This window comes from Scyliorhinus torazame, chromosome 3 (genome assembly GCF_047496885.1).
Source record: "Scyliorhinus torazame isolate Kashiwa2021f chromosome 3, sScyTor2.1, whole genome shotgun sequence".
In the NCBI taxonomy this organism is placed as follows: domain Eukaryota; kingdom Metazoa; phylum Chordata; class Chondrichthyes; order Carcharhiniformes; family Scyliorhinidae; genus Scyliorhinus; species Scyliorhinus torazame.
In genome coordinates this window covers 91,014,448-91,028,942 of record NC_092709.1, presented here as the reverse complement: position 1 = coordinate 91,028,942, position 14,495 = coordinate 91,014,448, and the positions used below count along the sequence as shown (strand labels likewise).

The window sequence follows — 14,495 nt, the reverse complement described above, 5'->3', positions numbered from 1 at the left end:
GGTGGCTCTAAGTAGCAATGATCATAATATGATTGAATTTCACGCTCAGTTTGAGGAAGAGAAGAGTTGGTCTAAAACTTGTGTTTTAAACTTAAATAAGAGCAATTATGAGGGTAAAGCTGTGAATTGGGAAATTATGTTAAAGGATGGGTCAGTAGAGATGCAGTGGCAGATGTTTAAGGAAGTATTTTATAACACTCAGCAAAGATACATTCCAGTGCAGCAGCATGGTCGCACAGTGGTTAGCACTGCTGCCTCACGGCACTAAGAACCCGGGTTCGATCCCGGCCCTGGGTCACTGTCCGTGTGGAGTTTGCACATTCTCCCTGTGTCTGTGTGGGTCTCACCCCCACAACCCAAAGATGTGCAGGGTAGGTGGATTGGCCATGCTAAATTTCCCCTTAATTGGAAAAAAATAATTGGATACTCTAAATTTATATTAAAAAAAGATACATTCCAGTGATAAAGAAAGACTCTTGGGGAAGGACATATCCATTGCTCACTAAGTAAGTGAAAGATAATAACAAATTGAAAGAAAAAGCACACAATCCATAAAGGTCAGTGACAGGTCAGGAGTTTACACAGAATATAAAAAACAGAAAAGAATTACCAAAGAACAAGCAGTTGGAGAAATTAGAGTCTGAGAAAAAGCTCGCTAGAAATATAAACACAAATAGCAAGAGTTTCTCCAGGTATTTCAAATGGGAAAGAGTAACTAATGTGAGTGTTGGACCACCAGAGAGTGAGTCTAGGAAATGAAAAATAAGGAAATGTTTTCATGAATTGATAGATAGATTGCGCCTGTCTTCACTGCAGAGAAGACAAATAACATCCCAGAAATAACTGCGAAACAAGAGGTGAAAGGGAGGGAGGAACTTAAACTTACTGCAATCACAGGGAAAAGGTGCTGCAAACATTATTAGCAATTAAAAACTGACATGTCCCCAGGTCCTGATGGACTAAGGGACTTAAAATAAGTGGCTCACTAGATGCATTCATAGGTTTTAATTTTTCAAACTCCCCTAGATTGTGGAAAGATCCCATTAGATTAGAAAAATAGCAAATGTAACTCATCTATTCAAGAAAGGAAGGAGACAGAAAGCAGGAAACTACAGGTCAGTTAGCTTAAAATATGTCATAGGGGAAAAGCTGGAATCTATTATTAAGGAGGTTATAGCTGGACACTTAGATTTTTGATCAAGGTGAGAGGGTTATGGGGAGCAGGCAGGGGATTGGAGTTAAGGCCGCAATCATATCAGTCATGATCTTATTGAATGATGGAGCAGGATCAGTGGGCCAAATGGCCTACTCTTGCTCCTACTACCTTACACTTCTATGTTCTTATTTTCTTAAGTCCCCTGAATTTTTTTCAAATATTGCCATGGAATCCTTTCCATTTACCTGAGCTGGCAGCCTCTCATCTGCAAGCCAGCAGCACTGACATTTCTGCACTCCCTCAGTTACTGCACTGAATTGTCAGCCTGAAATATGTGCTCAAGTCCTTGGAGTGGGTCTCCATAATCTATTTTGTGTGATCTCTTCCCTGCAATCAGTTTTAGCGTTGAAAGTCTTCCAACTGAGCCGTAGCTGATACCTTAAGAATATATAAATACAATATTCAACTTTCAACACACACTCACTGGTTTAGCACAGTGGGCTAAACAGCTGGCTTGTAATGCAGAACAAGGCCAGCAGCGCGGGTTCATTTCCCGTACCGGCCTCCTCGAACAGGTGCCGGAATGTGGTGACAAGGGGCTTTTCACAGTAACTTCATTGAAGCCTACTTGTGACAATAAGCAATTATTATCATTATTATTACATGAATACATAAATGGCCTGGGCGGCACAGTGGTTAGTACTGTTGCTTCACAGCGCCAGTGACCCAGGTTCAATTTCTGGCTTGGGTCGCTGTCCATGGTTAGTCTGCACGTTCTCCCCATGTCTCCGTGGGTTTCATCCTAGTGCTCCGGTTTCCTCCCACAAGTCCCGAAAGACGTGCTGTTGGGTGAATTGGACATTCTGAATTCTCCTTCAGTGGACCCGAACAGGCGCCGGAATGTGGTGTCTAGGGGATTTTCCCAGTAACTTCATTGCAGTGTTAATGTAAGCCTACTTGTGACAATAATAAAGATTATTATTATTATTATTATTAAATAAAATGCAAGTCATGATCTCAGCCAATGACCCTCAAGAACAATCTAATCTGAAGGGAAGAATATAATTTATATAACTTCATATGTGTACTTTTTGCCAAGAATGGGTTTTATGAACAGTTAATATATAGATTGTGATGTGTTGGGTGTTCTGGATCACATACAGGTCACCAACACTTGAAGTAGTGGAACACTATTTTATTAAAAGGTTCACTATTTAAACATACTTGAACTGTGGGTAAATACGATACCAGCTTTAACTAAAGACCTTTGCCTTGTCCTAACCAGTTGATGCACTCAGCACATGGTGAATGTCTGTGTTGCAGGCTGTGAGCTCTGTGCTCCTAGCTAGCTGCTACTCGAATGAGCGGGAACTCTGATGTCCCCTGTCTTTATAGAGCATGTGCTCTCACTGGTGATTGGCTGCGGTGTTGTGTATGTTGATTGGTCCCACTGTGTGCCCATCAGTGTGTGTCTGCACCATGATATACTGGTGTATATTATGACATCCCCCCTTTTATATAAAAAAATGTGCCTGCGTGACAATAAATAGTGTGTGGTGAATGTTCCTGACTACGTGTGTGCAAAATATTTACAGGACTATGTACATAAAACTAAGCTATTTACATGGGAAGGTGCCTGGTGCAGAAGAAAACTGTGTGTCACACAAATAACGAGATGAACACTACATACAAACCACTTGAACGATTAAACGGAAGAACAGAACAGGGGCTGTTTAGCACAGGGCTAAATCGCTGGCTTTGAAAGCAGACCAAGGCAGGCTAGCAGCACGGTTCAATTCCCGTAACAGCCTCCCCGAACAGGTGCCGGAATGTGGCGACTAGAGGCTTTTCACAGTAACTTCATTGAAGCCTACTTGTGACAATAAGCGATTTTCATTTCATTTTCATTTCACCAGAGAGTCCATTAGTGCAAAGTTCACAAATTAAGTCTCTGAGGTGGGCGACGAATTCTGGTTGACCGCCTCAAGGGTGGGTCAGGAGCCACCAGCTGAGGAGCGGCCTGGACTGTGTCAGAGTGAGGAGGATGCAGAGTAACCGGAATCTCTGCATAGTCCAGGTCAGGGACAACAGGAGGGCTTGGCACTGGCGGAGGATCACATAGCGAGCGTGGAACGAGACGAAGGGCACACCGATTACGGCGCAGAATGGAACCATCCGATAGACGAACCAGGAACGAGCGGGGAGCCACCTGCCGAAGAACCACAGCAGTTGCAGACCAGCCACCATCCGGAAGATGGATGCGGACATTGTCATCTGGAGCCAGAGCAGGGAGATCAGCTGCACGGGCGTCATGAGCCGCCTTGTGCTGTGCACGAGACAGTTGCATTCGTTAAAGGATCGGAACGTTGTTGAGGACTGGGACGTGAATGGACGGCACCATCGTCCTCAGGCTGCGACCCATGAGCAGCTGGGCTGGCGACAGGCCAGTGGACAGTGGGGCCGAGCGATAGGCCAAGCAGGGCGAGGTAGAAGTCGGATACCGCATCGGCAGCCTTGAAGAGGAGCCGTTTGACTATGTGGACACCCTTCTCCGCTTTGCCATTGGATTGGGGGTACAGGGGACTGGATGTCACATGCACAAAGTTGTACCTCCTGGCAAAGTTGGACCATTCCTGGCTTGCGAAGCAGGGGCCATTGTCCGACATCACAGTGAGTGGGATGTCGTGACGAGCAGAGGTGTCCTTACAGGCACGGATGACTGCAGACGATGTGATGTCGTGCAAACGTACCACCTCCGGGTAGTTTGAAAAATAGTCTACAATCAGAACATAGTCCCTGCCCAGCGAGTGGAACAGGTCGATGCCGACCTTGGACCAAGGGGACGTGACCAACTCATGGGGCTGTAGGGTCTCACGTGGTTGGGCTGGCTGGAACCGCTGACAGGTGGGGCAATTGAGCACTGTGTTGGCGATGTCATTGATGCCGGGCCAGTACACTGCCTCTCGGGCCCGTCGGCGGCACTTCTCCACGCCAAGGTGGCCCTCGTGTAGCTGTTCCAAGACGAGCTGGCGCCTGCTGTGCGGGACAACAATACGGTCCAGCTTCAGGAGGACACCATCGACTACCGCCAGATCGTCTCTGATGTTGTAGAACTGCGGGCATTGGCCCTTGAGCCACCCGTCTGTTAGGTGGCGCATGACACGCTGTAGCAGGGGGTCAGCCGCAGTCTCGCGGCGAATTTGGACAAGGCGTTCATCCGTCGCCGGTAGATTGGAGGCCACGAAGGCCACATGGGCGTCAACCTGGCAGACTAATCCCGCTGGGTCACACGGGGTGTTGACTGCTCTGGACAGAGCGTCGGCTATGATCAGGTCTTTGCCTGGGGTGTATACGAGCTGAAAGTCGTATCGCCGGAGTTTGAGCAGAATGCGCTGGAGGCGAGGCGTCATGTCGTTCAAGTCTTTTTGTATCATATTGACCAGCGGGCGGTGGTCGGTCTTGACGGTGAATTGGGGAAGGCCGTACACATAATCATGAAATTTGACGACACCGGTCAACAGGCCCAGGCACTCTTTTTCTATCTGCGCATAGCGCTGTTCTGTGGGGGTCATGGCGCGTGACGCATATGCAACGGAGGCCCATGATGAGGCCTCATCGCGTTGCAGGAGCACTGCCCCAATGCCAGATTGGCTGGCATCGGTCGAAATTTTTGTCTCTTTCGCTGGATCAAAAAAGGCCAATACCGGGGCCGGGGTAAGTTTAGTTTTAAGTTCTGTCCATTCGCTCTCGTGGGCAGGAAGCCATTGGAAGTCTGTCGTCTTCCTGACCAGGTTCCTGAGAGCTGTGGTATGAGAGGCGAGGTTAGGGATGAACTTCCCTAGGAAGTTGACAATGCCCAGAAATCGGAGGACCGCCTTCTTGTCCTCTGGCTTTTTCATGGCTGTGATGGCAGCCACCTTGTCCGCATCCGGCCGCACACCCAACTGGGAGATGTGGTCCCCTAGGAACTTGAGTTTCGTCTGGCCGAAGGAGCATTTGGCTCTGTTGAGGCATAGGCCCTGCTCCCGTATGGGTTTGAACACGCGCTGGAGGCGACTGATATGCTCCTGCAGGGTGGTGGACCAAATGATTATGTCGTCAACATAGACGCGAACACCTTCAATGCCTTCCATCATTTGTTCCATGATCCTGTGGAATACTTCTGACGCCGATATGACCCCAAACGGCATCCTGTTGTGACAATATCTGCCAAAAGTGGTGTTAAAGGTACACAGTTTCCTGCTGGATCTGCCTAGTTGAATTTGCCAGAATCCTTTCGAGGCGCCAAGTTTTGTGAAGAGCTTGGCCCGAGCCATCTCGCATGTGATCTCTTCGCGCTTGGGGATTGGGTAATGCTCCCTCATTATGTTGCGATTCAGATCCTTTGGATCAATGCAGATTCTGAGCTCGCCGGAAGGCTTCTTTAAGCACACCATGGAACTGACCCAGTCGGTTGGTTCCGTAACTCTGGAGATCACTCCTTGGTCTTGGAGGTCCTGCAGCTGGTGCTTGAGGCGGTCCTTGAGGGGTGCTGGGACTCTGCGAGGTGCATGCACCACAGGCGTGGCGTTCTGTTTGAGTATGATCTTGTAAGTATATGGGAGCGTGCCCATGCCTTTGAAGACGTCGCGGTGCTGGTCGATGATGGCGTCGAGTTGCGCCCTGAAGTCAGCATCCTGGAAGGCAGACGTGTCATCAGGAGAGAGAGCGTGAACTCTTTGAATGAGGTTTAACAATTTGCACGCCTGTGCGCCAAGCAGAGAGTCCTTCGAGGAGCCCACAATCTCGAAAGGAAGGATGGCTTTTCGTGACTTGTGCGTCACTTCGAGTTGGCATGAGCCGGTAGCAGGAATGATGGTGCCATTGTAGTCCAATAGCTGGCAGGCCGATGGGAGAATGGTTGGTTTGACACGAAGGCTTTGGAAAGCAGACTACGCCATGAGATTGGCGAAGGCACCAGTGTCCAGGCGGAATCGTATTTGGGACCGGTTGACCGCTAGGGTGGCACACCACTCATCGTCTGGATCGATGCTGTATACCGACAGCAGCTGGTGTCTTTGCTTCGGGGACAGCCTGTTTATCGTTATGACACCGACTCGAAAAGGCGCCTTCGGGTCCTCGGTGTCACTGCTGTGTGGGAGGTCGGAATCTGATTCTGTGACCGTGGGTTGAATTGCCCGAACATGCCTGCGAGGCTAGTTGAAGCAATATGAATTGGAAGGCTGAGCTGCTCGACAGCAGGCAGCATAGTGGCCAAGTCTTCCACATTGTAGGCATTGGCGAGATTTTGCGGGGCATTGCCGCTTTAAATGGGCGGAGCCACAGTTGCCGCACGTCGTGACGTCAGCACGTTCGCTGCGCCACGGCACATGCGCGGTGCGGTCCTGTGTGGTGCGCGCCTGCGCATTACGTTCCTCCATGTCACTGTCCCCTTGTTTGATGCGTACAAGCGCGGGAGTCTGCACAAAGCGCGCAAAATGGCCGCCCTCATCCAGGCTGAGGGCCTGGAGGTGTTCAATCACTTGGACCCGTTCCGCCTCGTGGGGACCTTGCCGCGCTGTTTCAGCCGCTTGTATATGGGAGTACCGACTGGTGGCATTTTCATCTAGGACACAGGTCTCGATGGCGGTCGCTAGGGTGAGTTGCTTTACTTTGAGGAGCTGCTGACGTAGGGGGTCCGACTGAACACCAAAAACGATCTGGTCGCGTTTCATGGAGTCGGAGGTGGTCCCGTAGCTGCAAGATTGCGCAAGGATGCGGAGGTGCGTTAAAAAGGATTGGAAAGGCTCGTCCTTACCCTGCAAACGCTGCTGGAACACGTAGCGTTCGAAACTTTCATTCACCTCTACGCTGCAGTGAGTGTCAAATTTGAGGAGAACCGTCTTGAACTTCGTCTTGTCTTCGTCATCTGCAAAGGTGAGAGAGTTGAAAATATGGATGGCATGGTCCCCGGCCGTGGAGAGGAGAAGAGCAATCTCTCTGGTGTCCGAGGCGCCCTCCCTGTCCATGGCTTCGAGGTAGAGCTGGAAGCGCTGTTTGAAAATCTTCCAGTTGGCCCTGAGGTTGCCGGCGATGCGGAGCGGTGGCGGCGGGCTGATGTCCATGTTGCAGAATGACGGAATGCTGGCGGAAGACAGATCACTTGCAGGTAGGTCTAAGAAGTGCTAGTATGCAACCACACCTGGTATCATGATGTGTTGGGTGTTCTGGATCACATACAGATCACCAACACTTGAAGTAGTGCAACACTATTTTATTAAAAGGTTAACTATTTAAACATACTTGAACTGTGGATAAATACGATACCAGCTTTAACTACAGACCTTTGCCTTGTCCTAACCAGTTGATGCACTCAGCACATGGTGAATGTCTGTGTTGCAGGCTGTAAGCTCTGTGATCCTAGCTAGCTGCTACTTGAATGAGCGGAAACTCTGATGTCCCCTGTCTTTATAGTGCGTGTGCTCTCACTGGTGATTGGCTGCGGTGTTGTGTATGTTGATTGGTCCCACTGTGTGTCCATCAGTCTGCACCATGATATACTGGTGTATATTATGACAGATTGAGGCAGTTTGCAGTGTCACTGCACTTTTCATTTTAAATTAGATTCATTAATCAAGGCTGACTGCACTACTTCAGTCTTTATTACTGTAAATTGACACATTATACACTTCCTAAAATAATAAAACATGAAATTAAGCAAATTCCACAATCTTATGTGATCTATTCCAAGTCATTTTGTGAAAAATTTAACAAGGTCGCAAAGTCAGATGTCAAATGAAGACCATATGATTCCATGATATGGAGTTCACCAGTGGTGCATTGAGAATGGAGGTTATTTATCACAGTGTGGACCTGAACAACAGATACTCAAAAAGTAATTAATTAATCTCCTTCTGACAAAGTGTTTCAAATAGTATTGCTAGTGAATAACCAAATCAGCTTTTACCATGCAGCTACATCAGTGTTGCAGAATTCCAGAGCAAGTTGAGAGAAGCAATGATCTCGTATGTGCATTGTCAATGCTGCGACAATTCATTGCCGCTCGCGGACCGAGCCCGCGAAATAGTCCTCCCCTTTGGCCGGCTTGTGCCCCCACCACAGTGCCCCCAATCTCTAAATATGTCCGCCCCTGGCCGCGGATTGCCCCTCTCCCGACTGTGGCATTGCTGGATGAAGTCCGCAGCCACCACGCTGAGGTCCCGATGGGTGAGACCACACGTGACCCACGCTTTCGGGAACTTGGCCGTTCAGGGACAGAGCATCGCACGGCGGGCCTCAGCCAACGCTCGGAGGCCGTGGATACGGCATGGGGCGTACTCTCCAAGTACGCCACTTTTCAGGGGGCGGAGCATTGCTAAAGCGGCACCGCCTCCGATTTGGCGATTCTCCGCCCCGTTGCCGGTTGCGATTTTGGCATTGGGGATCGGAGAATCCAGCCCATGCTTTTTAACAGTGATCAAATGTACCCAGTTTTGTTACTTTTTTAGAAATTTAAAATACCCAATTCTTTTTTTTCCAATTAAGAGCCAATTTTAGCGTGGCCTATTCACCTACCCTGCATAACTTTGGGTTGTGGGGGTGAATCCCACGCAGACACAGGGAGAATGTGCAAACTCCATACGGACAGTGACCCGGGGGCAGGATCGGAGCCAGATCCTCAGCACTGTGAGGCAGCAGTGCGCCACCGGCACGCGCCGCCCCTGTGTTTTGTTACTTAAGAGCCAAAAAAATTGCAGCATTTTTGTGTCTGAAGAATGAGAACCTATAATGATCCTGATCTGAGTTGCAAAGAGATCATGCAATCAGCCTTGTGCCATCTCCAGGATCCGGCTGATGGTTCAACACATTCTGTTTCCCTTGCAAATGTTATTGGTTGCTGAAAAAAAGAGATCAGAAAGGCAAGAGATTGAGCTGGGAATTTACTTAACAACAGAATAATGCTGAATACGGATTGTGTTTTGATCGGTACTTAATAAAGAAAGATTGGTGATAGCTTTTGACTCAAAATTATACCAAAAATGTAATTACCTTCCTTTCTGTTATCTAACCAACATGATGTGTATCGCTCGCACATTTACATTACTGAGAACAAGTTTGAATGGAAGGTTTAAACGTGGGTCACAGCAAGAGAACAATCTCTTTCTTCAGGGTGTATGACCTCTCTTCCCTCCTGTGATCATCCTTCCTGAGATTCTTGCAATTAGTCTTCAACATGATTTTTCTTCCTGATGCAATGGGCACGATTCTCTGAAATGAAGACAGTGTGTTCGCGCCGTCGTGAACGCCATCGCGTTCAACGACGGTGCGAAACTGGCGCAGGCAGTAGCGAAGGGGCCAGCACGGCACTGGAGCGGTTCACGCCGCTCCAGCCTCCCTTCCCAGCGCCAAATGGGCGCCACGCCAACCCGCGCATGCGCAGTTGGGCCGCGCCAACCCATGAATGTGCGGGGGACTTCCTCAGCGCGCCGGCCCCGACGCAACATGGCGTGGAGGTTCAGGGGCCGGCCGCGTAATAAAATAGGGCCGGGCTGGAGAGGCCGGCCCGCCGATCGGTGGGCCCCGATCGCGGGCCAGACCCCATCGGAGGCTCCTCCCGGTGAAGGAGCGCTTTTCCCCGCCCCACAGGCCGCCCCCCAACCCAACGCGCAGAGTTCCCGCTGGCTGCGAGCAGGGGTGAACGGCGCAGGCGGGACTCTGCCGTTTCCGCACGGCCGCTCGGCGCATCAAGGCTGGAGAATCGGCGGCCCGGCTCCGGCAGCGGCCCGCGACCGGCAACGTGCTGGCGCAAATGGCGCCGATTCTCCGCTCCTCGGAGAACGCCTGCTGCCGTCGGACCAGCACCGCGGGAAAAAATGGTGCAAACGCCGATCCTCCCATATGGCGCGTCGCGCCCAATCTCTTTTCCACCGCCCACTGTCCACAATTACTGTATTCTTCCTTGGAACGTCATGGTCCCCCTTGTCCACCCCTTCCCTCCTCTCCCCTGTGGTCCCTCCCTATACTAGCACCACCATCCTCATGCCCTCCCCCCACCTCTCTGCATTCTCTGTTCTCTCGCAGTGCCGCTTCTCTCCTGGAATCCTGCTATGCCCCCAGTAAACTCTCTTCTTCCCCGACCCCTTTCCTCGCACACTCACCTCCCCTCCCCCATTCCTCTACATAATATCTGTGTAATTAAAATTTTACGTCGTAGAATGAAGTCCCCTTGTCCTGCTTCTCCCCAATCCTGTTAAGTTCCGATCAATACGAGACAAAAAATACATTTTGTTCTGATTAGCTTCCACACCGAATGTTATGGTTAAGATAGCTTTTACTTAAACACTTGAGGAGTCATAGTGAATTATTTTATTTCCACCACCACTTCATTCATACTTAATCCGAGAGAATATCGCAAAGTGAATCACGTTGAGAACAGAACCATCAACTTACTGTTGGTTGTGCACCAATTCTTCACATATTCAGGGCAACCTCAAATTAACCGGCTGGAGCTTGCGTTTCCAGAGGTGGGACCCCATCCATTAACAGAAATTGGGTCAGATGATGGTCATCAAGAGCCCAAGCTTCATTTTCAACCTCTGATCAAAATCAGCGCGGGGAAACAGAGAATCCTGCCCCTTGTCTCCCAATGGAGAATCTTGCCCCCTATTTCCATTCCTCATGCAGAATCTGGCATGCAACAGTGAGGAGAGCACAAGAACAAAGAGGAAGACATCTTGGTGTGAACCCGAATATCTAGGATGCCCACTCCCGCCTTCTGGCTCTCCGGACAATAATGGGTCACTTTATCCTTGGGGACACAGAAAAGACACAGAGACGCTGGGATGTGAATTTTATGATCTTTGTAGCTGGTGGCATGTGCGTGCAAGGCTCCTGCCCGAAGAGGACAATACATGTGTTGGAGATTGTGGAGCGTGGGTTGTAAGGGAGATGCAGGCCGGTGGGGTATTCTTGGCCTTTAGGGAATTGGGGAAGATGTCATGAATGAGGGATGGGAGTGATGCCAGGTGCACAGATGTGGTTACTCACCTGAGCTGCTCGAAGGAGGTCATCCATCTTCTTACGGCATTGTGTGCCAGTCCTCTTGGTGAAGCTGGCAGCACTGACAGCCTCTCCTACCTCATCCAGGTGTTGTTCAGATGGCAGGCTTCAGTCTACACCCCACCCTGGGGAAGAGTGTGTCCCTCTTTTCCTCAATAGCATCCAGCATTCAGTCAATCTCCGACTCCAAGATTCTTAGAGCTGGTCTTTTAACAGCCATCTTCTTGGCTGGAATGACAGTCTGTGCTGAGTGGAGCACTTAAAAGTTGCTCCAGCTTGTCGAGCTCTGAACGTGATTCCCGACCCCAGCGAATCAGACGTCAATGGGGCTGGGAATAGGGAGGGGTGGGGTTGCATGTGGAGTGGGTGCTGGCCCATTTGCCTGACATGAATTATTCCTTGCCGGTGCTCCTGGCGGGAATGCACAGTTCTCGCAATTCTACACCAGCAACAGCACTTAGGGGTGAATTCTCCCTCTTCCCAGCCGAGAGTTTCTCGGCGGTGAGCCATCACTGGCAGCGGGATTCTCCGTTCCGCCACTGGCCAATGGGATTTTCCATTGTGGCCACCACCACCGGGAAACATGCGGTCGGGGGTGCGCTGCCGGTGGAATGGAGAATGTCGCTGGCGGAGAATTCACCCTTAGGGCGGGATTCTCCAACCGTGCCTGCCCAGTGACCGGAAATTCCCGCCCGAGGTCAATGGACCTTTGCATGGTCTGCGTCCCGTCCATGGTGATCTTGCAGGGACGGGGCGGAAGAATCCAGCCCTTAGTCTCCAGAGCAGAGCAATCAGTGCGGGGCTGTCTCAATGCACACCCTGACACAAATGGAAGTGCCTTGAGTGCCTGAATACGGTCAGAAGGAGAGGCATTGATCCATCCTATTGTGATCCAAGAAGATGTTTAGGAATCAGGAAGAGGGAGGATATAGTGTGCTGGAACCAAAGTCAGCTGGTCAGAGAGTTAGAGTGAAATGAGAAAGAACCTTACTTTGGCAATCCTGGTGAAGTTATTAAATTGTTATTAAGTTATTACATTGTTTCCTACACTACTGCCAAGTTGTGGGTACAATGCTGGTGATACTGGTTTACTCTACGACCTCTTTTCCTTGCTGCTGACTAATTTGCCTGACCACCCATCAAAGGAAAGGAGTCCTCCTTCCTGTTGTTCATTTGTTCTATGAGCACCATCACAAAGAACAAAGAAATGTACAGCACAGGAACAGGCCCTTTGGCCCTCCAAGCCCGTGCCGACCATGCTGCCCGACTAAACTCCAATCTTCTACACTTCCTGGGTCCGTATCCCTCTATTCCCATCCTATTCATGTATCCTATTCACAGCGGCTTCAGCAACTCACTTTCCCCACTCACCATCCTATGCAAGTGCAGCTTTTCCTTCCAAATGCAGCAGAATGTCTTCAAGTAGCAGCCACTTTGCTAGGTTCCCTGCCCTCGCAATCAGTGTGCTGCTTATGGGGATGTGATTATTGATCAGTGAACCAGCCCACAATTTTAAATCAGTTCTAGAGTGGACCAGAGACTTTGCTAGTTCACTGACCAAATGATGAAGGTGAAAATTATCCCCAAGAGAAAAGCATATGAGCTTTTTCCCCCTGTAACATTTCGGTAAAAATGTAGTAGATAAATCCAGTGACAACACTGGTGCATTTTAGACAAGAGGGAGATTATTTTCTTCTGCAGTTCTTAGGAGCAGTGTTAATCAGAAAGGGTTTAAAACTATTTACTTCTTGGGCCCGATTCTCCCAAAAGGGAACAAAGTCCCCTAGCAAGCTGCCATGTTTAGCCACGCGTTTCCCAGTGCTCGCAGTGCTGAGAAACACATGGCTATTCAACGCGACTCATGTTGAATAAGGGGCCTGATCGCGGAAAGCACGGCCGAGGCTGCACATAGTCCCGTTTTGTACAGTGGGGACCTCCGCTGGCTGGAACCCTCCATTGTAATGAGAGTTTGGGACGCCATTGGCACAACCAGCATGCCTAGGTGGCACCAGCAGTGCCAGGACACCACCCTGCCCAAAGGGCATGCAGCTGAGGGCCTCCGATCTCCTTGGAGATCCCATGATTGTCGTTCTGTCTGGTCCCCATTTGTGGGGACCAGTACGAAACAGTGCTTGCCCGGATCTCCGAGGCGAAGGGGATGAATCCCAAAGCTTCAGGTACCTCGGGAATCTGCACAATAGAGTGAGGCTTACTGCCTCGCTCTAATACGCAGATTTGCCCAAAATTGATCCCGCCCCCATTGTAGGCAGGATTCGCTTTGCGACGTCTCGCAAGATTGTGTTGAATCTAGCGAGGCGTGGTGAGCCGGGTAGATCCTGGGAGCGGGGCCTGCCAGCTTTCAGCAGCCATGCTGCACCACGGTAAGCTACTCTTTGGGCGCAGTGTGGCCGTTGGATCGCATCCCTTATGGCCATTACCTATTTTGAGATTAAAGATAAATATTAAGAGATATAAAGCAATATCCAAGTAAGAATTGCTGATCATGCCTATCAGTTAATGTCTGAGATTAACACAGGTTAATGCCAAAGGTGTCTCATCAGGGGCGTCATTCTCTGACCCCCCGCCGGGTTGGAGAATCGCCGGGGGCTGCCGTGAATCCCGCCCCCGCCGGTTGCCAAAGTCTCCGGTACCGGATATTCGTCGGGGGCGGGAATTGGGCCGCGCCAGTTGGCGGGCCCCCCCGCTCGATTCTCCGGCCCGAATGGGCCGAAGTCCCGCCGATAAATTGATTGTCCCGCCGGCGTGGATTAAACCACCTTTTGACCACCAGGACAAGGCGGCGTGGGCGGGCTCTTGGGTCCTGGGGGGGCGCTGTGCGATCTGGCCCCGGGGGGTGCCCCCACGGTGGCCTGGCCCGCGATTGGGGCCCACCGATCCGCAGGCGGGCCTGTGCCGTGGGGGCACTCTTTCCCTTCCGCCTCCGCCACGGTCTCCACCATGGCGGAGGCGGAAGAGACTCCCTCCACTGCGCATGCGTGAGAAACTGTCAGCGGCCGCTGCCGCTCCCGCGCATGCGCCGCCCCGAGATGTCATTTCCGCGCCAGCTGGCGGGGCACCAAAGGCCATTTCCGCCAGCTGCCGGGGCGGAAATTCCTCCGGCGTCGGCCTAGCCCCTCAATGTTGGGGCTCGGCCCCCAAAGATGCTGAGCATTCCGCACCTTTGGGGCGGCGCGATGCCCGTCTGATTGGCGCCGTTATGGGCGCCAGTCGGCGGACATCGCGCCGTTTCGGGAGAATTTCGCCCCCACCAGATCTTTTTACATTAAAATTGCTGTTTTAT

The 14,495-nt window shown here is 50.8% G+C and overlaps 1 protein-coding gene across 1 annotated transcript in view; it reads left to right on the top strand.

Annotated features, from left to right (window-relative positions):
• LOC140408573 (actin-binding LIM protein 2-like) overlaps positions 1–14,495 on the top strand; it is a 512,880-nt gene that overhangs the window by 483,464 nt on the left and 14,921 nt on the right. The gene's annotated exons all lie outside the window — the stretch shown is intronic.